Source organism: Halichoerus grypus, chromosome X, assembly GCF_964656455.1.
Source record: "Halichoerus grypus chromosome X, mHalGry1.hap1.1, whole genome shotgun sequence".
Lineage (NCBI taxonomy): Eukaryota > Metazoa > Chordata > Mammalia > Carnivora > Phocidae > Halichoerus > Halichoerus grypus.
Genome location: NC_135727.1, coordinates 15,457,045 through 15,471,225, shown reverse-complemented (window position 1 = coordinate 15,471,225; position 14,181 = coordinate 15,457,045).

The window sequence follows — 14,181 nt, the reverse complement described above, 5'->3', positions numbered from 1 at the left end:
CCTGTGATCTTGAGGTTATTTATGTCCATTCTATCTGTACGGCATCAATACGTTATAATGGTGTGCTTTCTACACATCTCTTCCCAGTACTGCATCCGCTGATACCACATTGGTCACTTGAAATAGGCCACAGGAATATTTTCACCATGGAAATCATCAAACACTACAAATTAGGACATTTTTCTCTGAGATCCAGATGTTAAACCTTTACCAACACATCACTGTCTGTAGAATGCATTCAATTTTTTATATAGCTTTATTGAGATATAATCCTCATGCCATACACCCATTTAAAGTATACAATTCAACTGATTTTAGTATGTTCACAGATATGGGCAACCATCACCATAGTCGATGTTTGAATATTTTCACGACTTCAGAAAGAAACCCCGTACCCTTTAGCCAATAGCCCCTTATCCCCCACTCACACCTCTCAGCCTTAACCAACCACTAATCTCCTTTTTGTCTCTATAGATGTATCTATCCTGGACATTTCATGTAAATGGGATTACATAGTATGTAGTCTTTTGTGACTGGCTTCTTTCACTTAACAGAGTGTTTTCAAGATTCATCCATGTCGTGATATGTATCAGCCCTTCATACCTTTTTATGATCAAATAATATTTCATGGTATGGATAGACCGCCATTTGCTTATCTGTTCAGTAGTTGATGGACACTTGAGGTGTTTCTGCCTTTGAGCTATTGTGAATAGTGCTGCTGTGAACAGTCATGTACAAGTTTTTGTCTGAACACCTGTTTCCAGTTCTTTTGGGTGTATGCCTCGGAGTGGAATCGGTGGGTCATATGGTGATGTCATTTAGCCCTGGATCTGCCAGATTGTTTTCCACAAGAGCTGCACCACTTTACATGTCCATCTGCAGTGTATTGGGGTTGTGATTTCTGCACATCCTCGCCAACACTTGTTAATTCCCATTTTTTGATTCTAGCCATCCTAGTGGATGTGAAGTGGTATCTCATTGTGGTTTTGATTTGCATTTCCCTAATGATCTTTTCATGTGCATGCTGCCATTTGTATATCTTTCTTTTAGAGAAATGCCTATTCAGATCCTCTTGTAGAGCACTTCTAAAATATCTCTGATCCTCATAACAACCTTGCATGATTCCCATCTTATAGTTGAGGTAACCGAGACTCCGAAAGATTGAGCGACTCACTTAATTTGTGCACAGCTAGAAATGGAGCTGGGATCTGATTTGCTCGAAAACCCATATTCCTCCATTACACCACATTGTTTCCATGATCTTGATCTGTTAGCTGATGCTTAGAGACTAAATACTCTTGTCCAGTGGATGTGCTCCTGGTTCTAATCCTGGCTCTGTCCCTGGGCCTCCACATTGTCATTCCTCAAAGGAAGAGTTTGAGTAGATGACCTCTATGTCACTCCATTGGTCTAATAGTAAAATTGGCCCTTTCATTTTGTATGCAGATGTCCCAAGGATTTGTACAAAGGAGGCTTGATTGCTCCGTGTGTTATTTTGAGTGGTTAATGGGATTCTTTTTCTCAGTGCATTATGTTGCACTTGCCTACACTGACGCTCACCTGCTACTTTTCAGCCCACTCACACAGCCTCTCAGCATCTTCCTGCAGTTTAATCTAAAGAGCTTAACATGTTACTACCCAGAAGGGTTGGGTGTTGCCTGGAAACCTGAAGTTTTTACTAGGCTGACTTTCTTCCACATAATTTTTGAGTAAATCAAACAAGTTAGATCTTCTTCAGTCTTTGGGGGAAGGCCATAGTGTCTACACTTCTCTCCCTAGAGAAAGTCGGGTTTATCCCTGTTTCCTGTCCCTATGCCCATTGCTTATCCATGATGCAAACATACTCTCAATCCCAGGGTGATTTGGCAGTATATCAAAAAGCTTCTGTTTTCATATTCCCTTTTTATTCATGCTTTTTACTGCTTAAAAATTTCTGATAGACTGGTCAGGCATGATTTCATCTTGTGTAAACTGTTGTCCACCTGGCCATTGAGCTCATTCTTTGTTATAAAAATTATGTATTTCCCAGCCTGTGCCCCAGGTCCTTTTTAGGACCCTACCTTACCAGTGGAACTCTTTAGGACCCTACCTTACCAATGGAACTCTTTAGGACCCTACCTTACCAGTGGAACTCTTTAGGACCCTACCTTACCAGTGGAACTCTTTAGGATCCTACCTTACCAATGGAACTCTTTAGGACCCTACCTTACCAATGGAACTCATGTTGTCAACGTGCCAGCCTTTGTCATGGGGCCCTTGGTGAGGACAAGTTGTCCCTTCTGGCCTAGTTTCATGGGGACACTTTACCACTGAGTTCTAGTGAAGGCTGTACTTTTAGCCTACTCTGTAGGCCTTGGACATCCACAGCATTTGCCACTATCTAGTCTAGCAACTTGGACACTTCCAGTGAGAGCTAGGGAACAGACGTCCCAGTGATATCCTGTATGGTATCATCTGTTCACTTCTTGGCTTCTCAAGCATGGCTGTTATCCCACCTGTCAGTTGTCTTCACTGATCATCTTGCTGGCATTCTTCCCAGACCATACCTCAAGGGGCTCTTGGCTTTGGCTTTCAGGTACTTTGCCTGGTTTCTCTCCAGTTCCCTTGGTCCCTCCTGATTTTTAGTTTGCCTCTGTCCTGCCACTCTTGGATAGTGTCTTTGTTCCCTTTGCTTGAGCCACCTTTCCATTTGGAGAAGGAGCTCTTTTCACACTGCTCATCTCTCTCTTACTTGGCTACTTATTGCTGGAAGATAGTTCTTTCCAAGTTTCTGGTATTTTATTTTATTTATTTTTAAAAAAGATTGTATTTATTTGTCGGAGAGAGAGAGAGCAAGCGCACAAGCAGGGTGAAGGGTACAGGCAGAGGGAGAAGCAGGCTTCCAGCTGAGCAAGGAGCTTGATACGGAACTTGATCCCAGGGTCCTGGGATCATGACCTGAGCCTAAGACAGACGCTTAACAGACTGAGCCACCCAGGTGTCACCCAAGTTTCTGGTATTTTAGTGGGTTTTTGTGTGTGTGTGTGTGTGTGTGTGTGTGTTTTGCCACATATTACCCTGGTTTTTCAGTTAGGTGCTTTCTAAACCATTACAGGCCTCTTGAGGTTCTTGACTTACTTAACTTCTTCAAATCCTCTCCTAACTAATGCTCACATTCGGTCAGGGCTCCCTTTGCTAGAATGAAGTAAATAAGTGTGTGGTGGATTTCTTTGGCTTTCCCTGTCCCACCGGGATGCTGGCCCTGGTTATTCTGGGATCAGCATTTCTGAAGGCTTTACTCGCAATAACCTGATCAGTACCTGTTACTAATTCTAGGCCTCCATCTTCCATAACGGCCCGGGGTGCAGGAGGAGGACAGATGAAACCAGTGGGGGCTCCATGCCAATCTGTGGTGTCAGAGAACCTGGCTTCTGGCCTGTCTCAGTCACAGTTTCCCTGTATGATAATTAGAAGGCCATTTCCCTTCTCCGGGCTCGCTTTTCTCTTTTTCCTGAGGGGACGACCCACAGGAAGGACAGGGATCTGTAACTGTGGTCCCAATGATTCAGTTTGCATTACCACCTTTTTAACGTGCACCCTTGACCGTGAGTAAGGAGTTAGGTTGAGCCTTGGGCAAGAGTTTTGGATCCCTCCAGTGTCTGAACCTTGGAGTCAGCATTTCGATCTGGATTGCTGGCTGTGGCTGGGCTCTCTGGCTCTGGGGAAAAAGGGTCCTGAAATATCACTCTCAGTTCTACCAGGCCCTGCCCTGGACTCTGGCTTTCCAGTCTTTTCCACAATGGTCTGAGGAGAACCGCCGACCAAGCCTACTGTTTCTTTGACTACAGTGATTCTTAACTTTTTTTTTTGGATGAGGGGCCCCTTTGAAAAGCTGGTGAAAGGGCGCCTGGGTGGCTCAATCGTTAACTGTCTGCCTTCAGCTCAGGTCATGATCCCAGGGTCCTGGGATTGAGCCCCGCATCGGGCTCCATGCTCAGTTGGGAGCCTGCTTCTCCCTCTCCCACTCCCCCTGCTTGTGTTCCCTCTCTCGCTGTGTCTCTCTCTGTCAAATAAATAAATAAAATCTTTAAAAAAAAAAAAAAAAGCTGATGAAAGCCAGGGCCCTGTCCACCAAAAAATACACATACCCACATCCACACCCGCACATTACACACACCAGTCTGAACCCAACTGTAGCGTGTTCATGATCTTTGAAGGCAATCCACTGAATCTGGAGTCTAGGGAGTCTTGGTTAACCCCTGCTCTAGAAAATGGCTCCTGGCCTGCCCTGAACTTGGCATCCTCCATTGCAGCTTGCTTGTGCTCTGACTTTATGACCAGTGTGGGTGATCAGCAAACCACCAGAATTGATCCAGAGCCTTGACTGTATCTGGAAGGAGCCATTTCCCCTTGGACAGTAACTCTGGAGCTGAGAGGTTGTGCTAAGCTCTGCCAACGATAATTAGGAGAGGGAATGAGGGCCAAGTGGGCCGATTCTCACAGCATCTCAGGTCAAGGGGCTTCTCTTGTGGGAGGCTTGCTGGCGGGTGTGGAATGGCTGGAAAGTGCTTCTGTGGTAGGCAAATGAGGAGGAGAATCCATGCTTTCTATTATACCAGCCAGAATCTATGAAAAAAAATGGCCAAGTACAGAGTAAGGTAAAGAGGGAAGTATGTTCAGATGCAAAGGACGTTTGAATGAGGGTGAAGGACTAATGGGTGAAATGAGTAGACTTGGAAAGCCAGTGACCTAAAAATGAAGCGAGCCTCAGGACAGGTAAATGGTGGAGGAGAGGGAATGTTTTTAGGCAGACCCTCTCTCACACGGATATTTTAGTTCTTGATGGAGATGTCATTATTTCCTTTGGGAGAGCAAGCTCATCTGTGCCGGGGAGCTGCGGAGAAAGGTCAGGGGGATGCTGGCATCCAGAGAAGGTGCTGGGCAGAGGGCACTGGTGTTGCTTGGCGCGTGCCCCGGAGGGTGTGTCTGGCCCATTGTGAAGCACAGTGTCCCTGCTGGAGGCTGAGCAGCATTGCGTGCAGGCCGTCCGCCCCCTTCGTGGTGAACGTTTATGGAGAGTAACTACCCAAGATATGGAGCTTGAGAGAGAGCTGGGGCTAGACTAGCACCATCAGAGAAAAGCTTCTTTGGAGCCAATAGGCTGAAGAAAAAGGGGCCAGCTAACTGGAATTAATTGTGTCAGCCTTGGATATCTGCTTGGCATCATGAATTTACCCTTGGCATTGACCCAGCCAAAGAGCTGGAGTGGCGGCTGGAGTGTAACTGTGGCAGGAGGAGAGTCCTACTTTTCCTGTGGTGTATTCAAGTGGGACAAGCCAATGGGGCTTGGAGGCTCAATAGCTTTTTTTTTTTTTTTTTGCTCAAATGTAGCACTTTCCCTGCCTAAGGCAACATGCCGTTTCTGTGGGTGGTTGTAGGTGTGCTCATGGGGTAATAACCAGGGAAATGTTTATAATCAACCACTTCGGAGGCGGCAGGGGTGAACTGCTGCTAATGAACCACACACCGTCACTTACTTGCCCCACTACAAGTAGGCAGAGAGAGTTTTGGCTGCCCAGAAGTTTTTTTTCTCTTTCTTCTTGGACCTCTCTTATCATCTTTATGGTCAAGGACTTTCAGGACAGAACCTTGAGAGTTGGCCACCAGAATGAAGGTGCTGAGGATGGGTACCAGGCCTGCTGAATTAGTGAACCCTCCAGGTTGCTGGGAGCTCTTTGAGTGTCTTCAGTCTGCATTTAGGTCCACGGGCCCTTCAGAAGACTTTGACTTGTTCTGTAGCTTTTGCTATCCAGTGCTAGACTGGGGTACCTGCCATCACTTTTGCTCATTCTTGTTGCCAACCATGTTCTGAGTCTCAGACTCAACTGCCAGAGCCACATCCAGAAGAGGCAGTTCCAGAAATGCAACAGCTAGTGTTATGTTCTACAGGAAATAGGGATGGGAGCTATATGGAACATGCTAGTTAGTGTCTGCTGTGCTGAATTTCTGCTTCTAGCCCGAACAGCCTATTCCACGACCCCCTTTCTCAGGGAACTAGGCTCATATCATTGTATGTTTTGTTTTGGTTTTTGTTTGTTTGTTTGTTTTGGTATGGGCTGTTCGGACCAGGAACAGACACCTGACCCAAGAGTGGTCCCTATCTAGGCTGGCACCAAGGGCTTGGCCTAAGAGTGGCCTTGGCAATCAACCAGGTAATGCAGAAAGTGCCCTCTGGGATTTGGGCTAGAGAATATCAAGAGGCTTGGTCAGTTGGTTGTTAGAGGGGCATGGGCAAGAGAGCAGAGACACCAGGAATGTGACACATGAGAAAGGGAAATGGTGGGAGTAGCAGGTTCCCAGAGAAGCCTTAGCTCCTGATGACTTTCAACTTCCAAGCTCCTCCTCTCACTTTTTAATTATTTTTATTGTGGAAATTCTCAAGCATATGCAAAATTAAAGACAATAGCTTAATAAACCCCTATACCCATCACCCAGCTTAAGCAATTATCATAGCCAATCTTGTTTCGTTTAATTCCCACCCGCTCCCTTCTCCCATCCCCTGGAGCACTAAAAGCAAAATAGCTTTATTGAGGCATAATTTACAAACTATAAAATTCACCCATTTTAAGTGTAAAACTCAATGGCTTTTAGTAAATTTACAGAGTTGTACCAATATCACCACATCCAGTTTGAGAACATTTTTATCACTCCAAAGAGATTCCTGGTGCTCATTTCCCTGCACTCTCTTTCCCACCCTGAGCCCCCTGCAACCACTAATCTGCTTTCTGTATATATTTGCCTTTCCTGGACATTTTATATAAATGGAATCATACAATATGCAGATTTTGCATCTAGCTTCTTACACTTAGCAAATGTTTTTGAGGCTGTAGTATGTATCAGTAGTTTGTACATTCTTTTTTGGTTGAATAATATTCCGTTCTATATGGATATACCACATTTCGTTTATCCATTTACCAGTTGATGGACATTTGGGTTGTTTCCACTTTTTGGCTGTTATCAATAATACTAATATATACATATATAGATATTCACTCCTAGAACATTTTGAAGCAAACCTCTGATATCATTTCATCTGTGAATAGTTCAGTATGTATCTCTGAATTAAGCCCAGGAGCCTTTCAAGAAAACAACCATAAACACAGTGCCATTACCACATGTGAAATAATCAACAATAATTCTTCAATATCACAGGCTATCCATTGAGTATTAAAATTTCTAATTATCTCTTAGATGCCATAGGATTTTTAAAGTTATACAGTTTGTTGGAATCAGGAGCTAAAAAAGGTCTTCAATTGTGATTGCTTGATATGTATTTAAGCCTTCTTTATCTACAGGTTCCCCCACAGCCTCTCTCTCCAATGGATTTGTTAAAGAAATGAGATCATTTGTTCTGTAGAGTTTCCCAGAGTCTGGATCTTACCTTTGCATCCCTGTGATGTCTTTTAATATGTTCCTCTGTCCTTTGTGTTTTCCTGTAAATTGGTAGTTGGACTGATGCTTCATCAGACTCACGTATGCCTTTTGGCAAGACTCCTTCATAGATGGTGTTAGGCGCTTCCATCAGGAGATGCATGGTGTCTGCTTGTCTCTCTCTTTGTGATGTTAACAGCCACTGGGGATCAGGAACTAGATTCAGTTATTCATGAGGTGGACCATTTTCTGAAAGGATCCTGAATGGGACTCTGTCCTTTTCAGCCAAAGCACATTAGCTAGCTTGAGGAACTCATGTTCAGGCTGAGGCAGCAGCTCAGCATGATGGGGTGGATCTGGAAACTCTAGAGCTTCCGCAGGTGTGTGTGCTTTGGATGGAACTACTTGGGTGGCATACCATGGTCTAGCAAGAAGTCCCAATTCTTTAGGCCTTCCTCTGTGTCTTAGTCAGTTTGGGCTGCTATAACAGAGGAGAGATTAAACAGCAGACATGTATTTCTCGTAGTTTTGAAGGCTGGGAAGTCCAAGATCAAGGCAGATTTCGTGTCTGGGGAGAACCCATTTCCTGGTTCATAAACCTCTGTCTTCTCATTGTGTCCTCGCATGATGGAAGGGGTGAGGGAGCTCTCTGGGGTCTCTTTTATAAGGGCACTAACCTCATTCACGAGGGCTTCAGCGTCATGACCTAATCACCTCCCAAAGGCCCCACTTCCAAATACCATAACATTGGGGGCTAGGATTTCAACATATGGATTTTGGGGAGACACAAGCATTAAGACCATAACACTCCATCTCTTCAGTTATTGGGCTTTGTAATATCCATACTGCCTTGTTGCTTTTCCAATTTCCAACATCCCCTCTAGTGTTCTGCCTTTTTCATCATGTTCCTTCATCAATCCTTGCTTCCTCCCCCCTCACTGCTCGTCTTTCCATTTCTTACCAGTAACAGCCAGTTTGGGTTCCACATTATGGGGAAGAGAGAGAGAGATCCCGCCCAGCACATCTGACTGCTACAGGACACTCTACTCTAAGCACATTCTAGCAAATGGTGGAGAAGATGGGAATTTGCTGGACAGCAGTGTTTCCTATTAGTATGAATTTGTATTTGGCTTTCTGTAGCATATATGCCTACAAAATACAGGTCCAAAAAAAAAAAAAAAAAAAAAAAGAGGAAGAGAGAAAGAGGCAAACCAAGAAACAGACTCTTTACTATGGAGAACAAAGTGATGGTTACCAGAAGGCAGGTGTGTGGGGGGCTGGGTGAAATAGGTGACGGGGAGTAAGAAGGGTGCTTGTTGTGATGAGCACCGGCTGATGTATGGAAGTGTGAATCACTACACCGCACACCTGAAACTATTACACTGTATGCTAACTAACTGGGATTTAAGTAAAAACTTGGAGAGATGGAACAGGGATCCGCACGAGAAGAGAGGGTGCCGTGAACATTGTATCGTGCAAAGGAGATGATTCGCATTTTCACAGTTACTGTTGTCTTTTTATAAACTATACCTGTCAGCGGGCCTCACTGTTTCCAATAAACAAACGTAAAAACCAGAAGAAAAAGCAGACAGGGTCACCTTGTTTAATTGGTGGAAAGTGATAGATGGCGTTAAGCAGAGAGGCAGTCATAATTCACTTGCACAACTCTCCCAGTGCTGACATGGCCTCTGCTCTTGTGGTTGTCGCCAGCTCACCCGTGAGAGAATCAGAGACCAGGACGTGGCAGTAAGCAAGTTGCTCCGGGATGGCTCCTACAGCAGGCGCTGTGGGGAGGTCCGAGGCAGGAGCTGCTAACGAGGGCCCAAGGAGCAGGCACAGGCTTCCGGAAGGAGGTAAGACCCTGGCCTCAGCAGCTCATACCAGTGTGCTTGGTGTCACCTCTCAGCCACTGGACGCTTTCCCCTTCGGCTGGGGGCTGAAGGCAGATCTTGTAAATGCTGCCAAGAGCCCATGGCTGAGAGTCTGCAAGAAGAGGCTCGAGGTGTCTGGGGACCAGTGTGTTTCCTGTTGTGTGTGATCACTTCCTAACTCAAGTGGGGACGTTTCCTTCAACCAGTCTGCGATAGGGCATTGAAAGGGCACCAGAGGAAGGTTTGGGGTTTTTTTTTTTCTCCCCCTAAGTGCAAAGGGATCAGAGCCTGAGTTATTTTTGATGAATTCATACGCATACTTTGAGCTCTGATATTTCCTGCCGGCTTGAAGAAGTGTGCAAGCAGCCATTTGGACAGCTGTGTTCCCCATCAGGGAGGCCTTGCATGCAGTGAGAAGAACGTGGTTTCACTGTGAACTTGGACACGTTCCTACGACCCTGTGAGCTGCAGTTTCCCCATCTGTAAAGTGGGGCTAAGAATGCCTTGTGGGATTCTTTTGGGGATCGAGTAAGACGATCGATGTGGAAGTCCTCAGCAGCCACGGCAAGTAGTAGGTGCTATTTCGAGGACTGTGCGGCCGTTCTGTGGCGTCCCACACAGGAAGCCCCCGTGGTGTGGGGCGCCGTTGCATCTCTGAGGCGGGGTGTACCTCAGGACAGAGCCAGCCCTGAGGGGTTATGGGGTGCGGCGGCATGGGGTCTGACGGCAACTGCTCCTGCTCCGCAGTTTAAAATGACATTTGGTTGAGCGCCCGTAGGTGTTAGGGATGCTTCCCCCTCCTTCATTTGCGTTTTGCTGGCTTGTCATCAGCTAGTGTCTGATCGGCTGTTCCGGAGACGTGCAGGACTGCGCAGGGCGGCCTGGGGGCGGTGCAGGCGCCGCGCGGCGGCTTGCGCGCGCTGGGGAAGACTCGCTCGGGTCCCCACCGTCCCGCAGGCCCCCGACTCCGCGACCTTGCCGGGCTCGCGGCGCAAGCAAGCCGTGCGCACGGCGCCCTCTGGTGCCCCGGCGCTGCCAGTGCGCCGGTGCCCGCGCCCCGAGCCGGCCAGACCCACAGCCGGGGATCGCGGAGACCTCGGCACCGCCCCGCGCCGCCTCCACCTCCACTCCCGGGGATCCTGGGTCCCCCTGGGCGCACCGAACGCGGACCCGGGAGGGGGGCGGAGCGCATCAGGACTTTCATTTCTTTAACAAAACTGTGCCTCTGACGGGGCGCTCCCTGGGCGCGGGGCTTGGCCGCGGCCGTCCCCGAGGGCGCCATCTCCTGCCGCTGGCCGAGCCTGCAGCACGGCGAGGCCGAGGCGACCACCGCGCCCTGACCCCAGCGGGGCTGCGGGCCCCTTTAGGCGGCGCCCCTGCCAGCCTCCATCTCGCAGCGCCCCAGCGGCTGTCATCTGCCGCCCCCACCACCATGTTCGTTTGGAGAGAGGGGGGCTTCTCTCTCTGCAGCGTGTTCAGAGCTCAAACGTCATCTGCAGCCCCGGGGCATAGCCCCATCTCTTCGGAAGCCAGGAAGATGCCCGCGTGTCCGTAGAGCGTGGGCGCTGCTGGTTAGAAAACCCGGTATTTGATCAGAAGTAGAAATTGATTTCCACCCCCACGCAGCTTCTGCCTATTGCATGGCAAACTATTAAAGTAAACTAGATTTAACAAAGGGAAAATAAATTTGCAAGGGCTTGCTGTGCCGAAATGCGGGTTGCTTTCGGCACCGGCGCTTAATAAGGACTGAATTATTGTTAATACGCGGACAAAATTTATAGGGCATCATTAATACTTTTGAAAGGCAACATTCCAGGCGTTGTTACCTCTTCCTTCTGCAAGTGTGGATGGGATTCAAAATGTGTGCCTGGATCGCCTGTGCGTTTTGATCGGCAATCTGATTATCATTCACTTCTGAATTTGGCCACGGGGCTTGTAACACCGGCCTTCATTTCCCCCTTGCTCAGTGTTGTTGTTGTTGTTGTTGTTGTTTAGATTTATTTATTTATTTATTTGACACAGAGAGAGACAGCGAGAGAGGGAATACAAACAGGGGGGAGTGGGAGAGGGAGAAGCAGGCTTCCCGCGGAGCGGGGAGCCTGATGCGGGGCTCGATCCCAAGTCGCTGGGATCGTGACCTGAGCCAAAGGCAGATGCTTAAGGACTGAGCCACCCAGGCGCCCCACCCCTGCTCAGTGTTCTTAATGCAACTGAGATTTCTCTTTGCTCCCTCCTAAGGAGTTGTGTTACTGAATAGCAGAGACTAAGAGGATATGTCTTCATCCCTTCAAATGTTAAAATGTTTTTAACAGCAAAAGTAAGAAGAAGAATTATTATTGTCTCAATTATGGCATTATCTTCTCTTACTTGATTTCCACCCCCCCCCTTTTATATAAACTCAGCAGGACAGGTTTATCACAAGTAGAGCGTTCCAATTCAACACCCATCACCAAATGTGTTTTCTGTGAAATGCAGATCTGTAAGACGTTGGAGAGAGAAAATGATAAGAGAAATACAATTGCAAGAAACAATTGCATGTCACATTTAAGAAAATCCAAAGCTTACAGAAGCATTTGCATTGTGTGGATCTTCTTAAATGTGTTTCTTCTTTTTCTTGTTTCCTTACATGGCCCCTATATTTTTAATTTTATTGTTGCACATGTGCAAAGTTCAGAGTTCAAACTTGATTTCTTCTGCCAGTGTTCAGATGCTTGCTTCCCATTGTAACTGTGCAACCTCCTTGTAGTGGGGAGAGCTAGGAGGGAATACCAGGCTCAACAGTGAAGAAGATTCCCACTGCTCAGGATTCAGCCGAGATCTGTACATCTTTAGAGGAAAGTGGGCAGGACCCCTGACAGAAGTAGGTAGAGAGCCCTAGGGGTAGAACTCTGCTTTGTTTGTTTGTTCTGTTTACTTGGTCTTTTTGGAAGATTGGGTTAGTTGGTAAACCTCAGGCTGGACTCCCAGAAAAGACCACTGGGTATTTTCATGGTGTTATTAGTACTTTTCAAGGTGGGAGGGATGAAGGGAATGGCCTGGCCTCCCTGTGTTCCTGATCTTGATCTCCAGGCCTGATGGTGGGGAGCTGGGCCAGCCTGAGGTCACTGGGGCACTGTGGGCACCTAGGAATTAAAGCTTGGCATCTCATTTCCGCCAAGTGCTAGTCCTGCAAGTAATTCTTCTCTGATTCTGAGCTTAAGTTTCCTCACATGGAAAAGGAGTACAACTATCTGTAGAGCTGAGTGGGGATCAGAGGGGTTCATCAAATTGGTAGCTCATAGGGAGAGTTCAAGTTATTTTTGTTTTTTCTGTTTTGTTGAGATTGTGAATCCTGAGAAGTTGTGCATACGTGTGTGTGTGTGTGTGTGTGTGTGTGTGTGTGTGTGTGTAGGAGGGGAGAGGAAAGAGGGAAGAAGAAGTCTTCCATTAGAAGGAAGACATAACATGCTCATGGATTGGAAGAATTAATATTGTTAAGATGTCCATATTACCCAAAGCAATCTACAGATTCAATGCAATCCCTATCAAAATACCAATAGCATTTTCCACAGAACTAGAACAAATAATCCCCAAACTTGTATGGAACCACAAAAACCCCTGAAAAGCCAAAGCAATCTTGAGAAAGAAGAACAAAGCTGGAGGTATCACAATCCCAGATATCAAAATATACTACAAAGTTACAGTAATCAAAACAGTATGGTACTGGTACCAAAACAGACACATAGATCAATACAACAGAATAGAGAATACGGAGATAAACCCATACCTGTATGGTCAATTAATCTACAACAAAGGAGACAAGAATTTACAATGGAGGGGTGCCTGGGTGGCTCAGTCGTTAAGCGTCTGCCTTCGGCTCAGGTCATGATCCTGGGGTGCTGGGATCGAGCCCCGCGTCGGGCTCCCTGCTAGGCGGGAAGCCTGCTTCTCCCTCGCCCACTCTCCCTGCTTGTGTTCCCTCTCTCGCTGTGTCTCTCTCTGTCAAATAAATAAATAAAATCTTAAAAAAAAAAGAATTTACAATGGAGAAAAGACAGTCTCTTCAACAAATGGTGCTGGGAAAACTGGATGACTACATACAAAAGAATGAAACTGGATTACTTTCTTACACCATACATAAAAACAAACTCAAAATGGATTAAAGATCTAAATGTAAGACCTGAACCCATAAAACTCCTAAATGAAAACATAGGCAGGAAATTCTTGGACATTGGTCTTAGCAAAATTTTTGGATCTGTCTCCTCAGGCAGGGGCAAAAAAAGCAAAAATAAACAACTGGGACTACATCAAACTAAAAAGCTTTTGCACAGTGAAGGAAGCTATCAACAAAATGACAAGGCAACCTATTGAAGGGGAGAAGATATTTGCAAATGATATATCCTATAAGGGGTTAATATCCAAAATATATGAAGAACTCATACAACTCAACACCAAAACACAATCCAATTTAAAAAATGGGCAGAGGACCTGAATAGACATTTTTCCAAAGAAGACATCCAGGTGGCCAACAGACACATGAAAAGATGCTCAACATCACTCATCATCAGGGAAATGCAGATCAAAATCACAATGAGATATTGCCTCACATCAGTCAGAATGGCTGGTATCAAAAAGACAAGAAATAACATGTGTTGTTGAGGGTGTAGAGAAAAGGGAACCCTTGTGCACTGTAGGTGGGAAGGTAAATTGGTGCTGCCACTGTGGAAAACAGTATGGTGTTTCCTCAAAAAGTTAAATAGAGAACTACCCTATGATCCAGCAGTCCCACTTCTGGGTATTTATCTGAAGAAAACAAAAACACTAATTTGAAAAGATAAGTGCACCCCTTATGTTCATTGCAGCATTATTTACAAGAGCCACGATACAGAAGCAAACTAAGTGTCCATCCATAGATGAATGG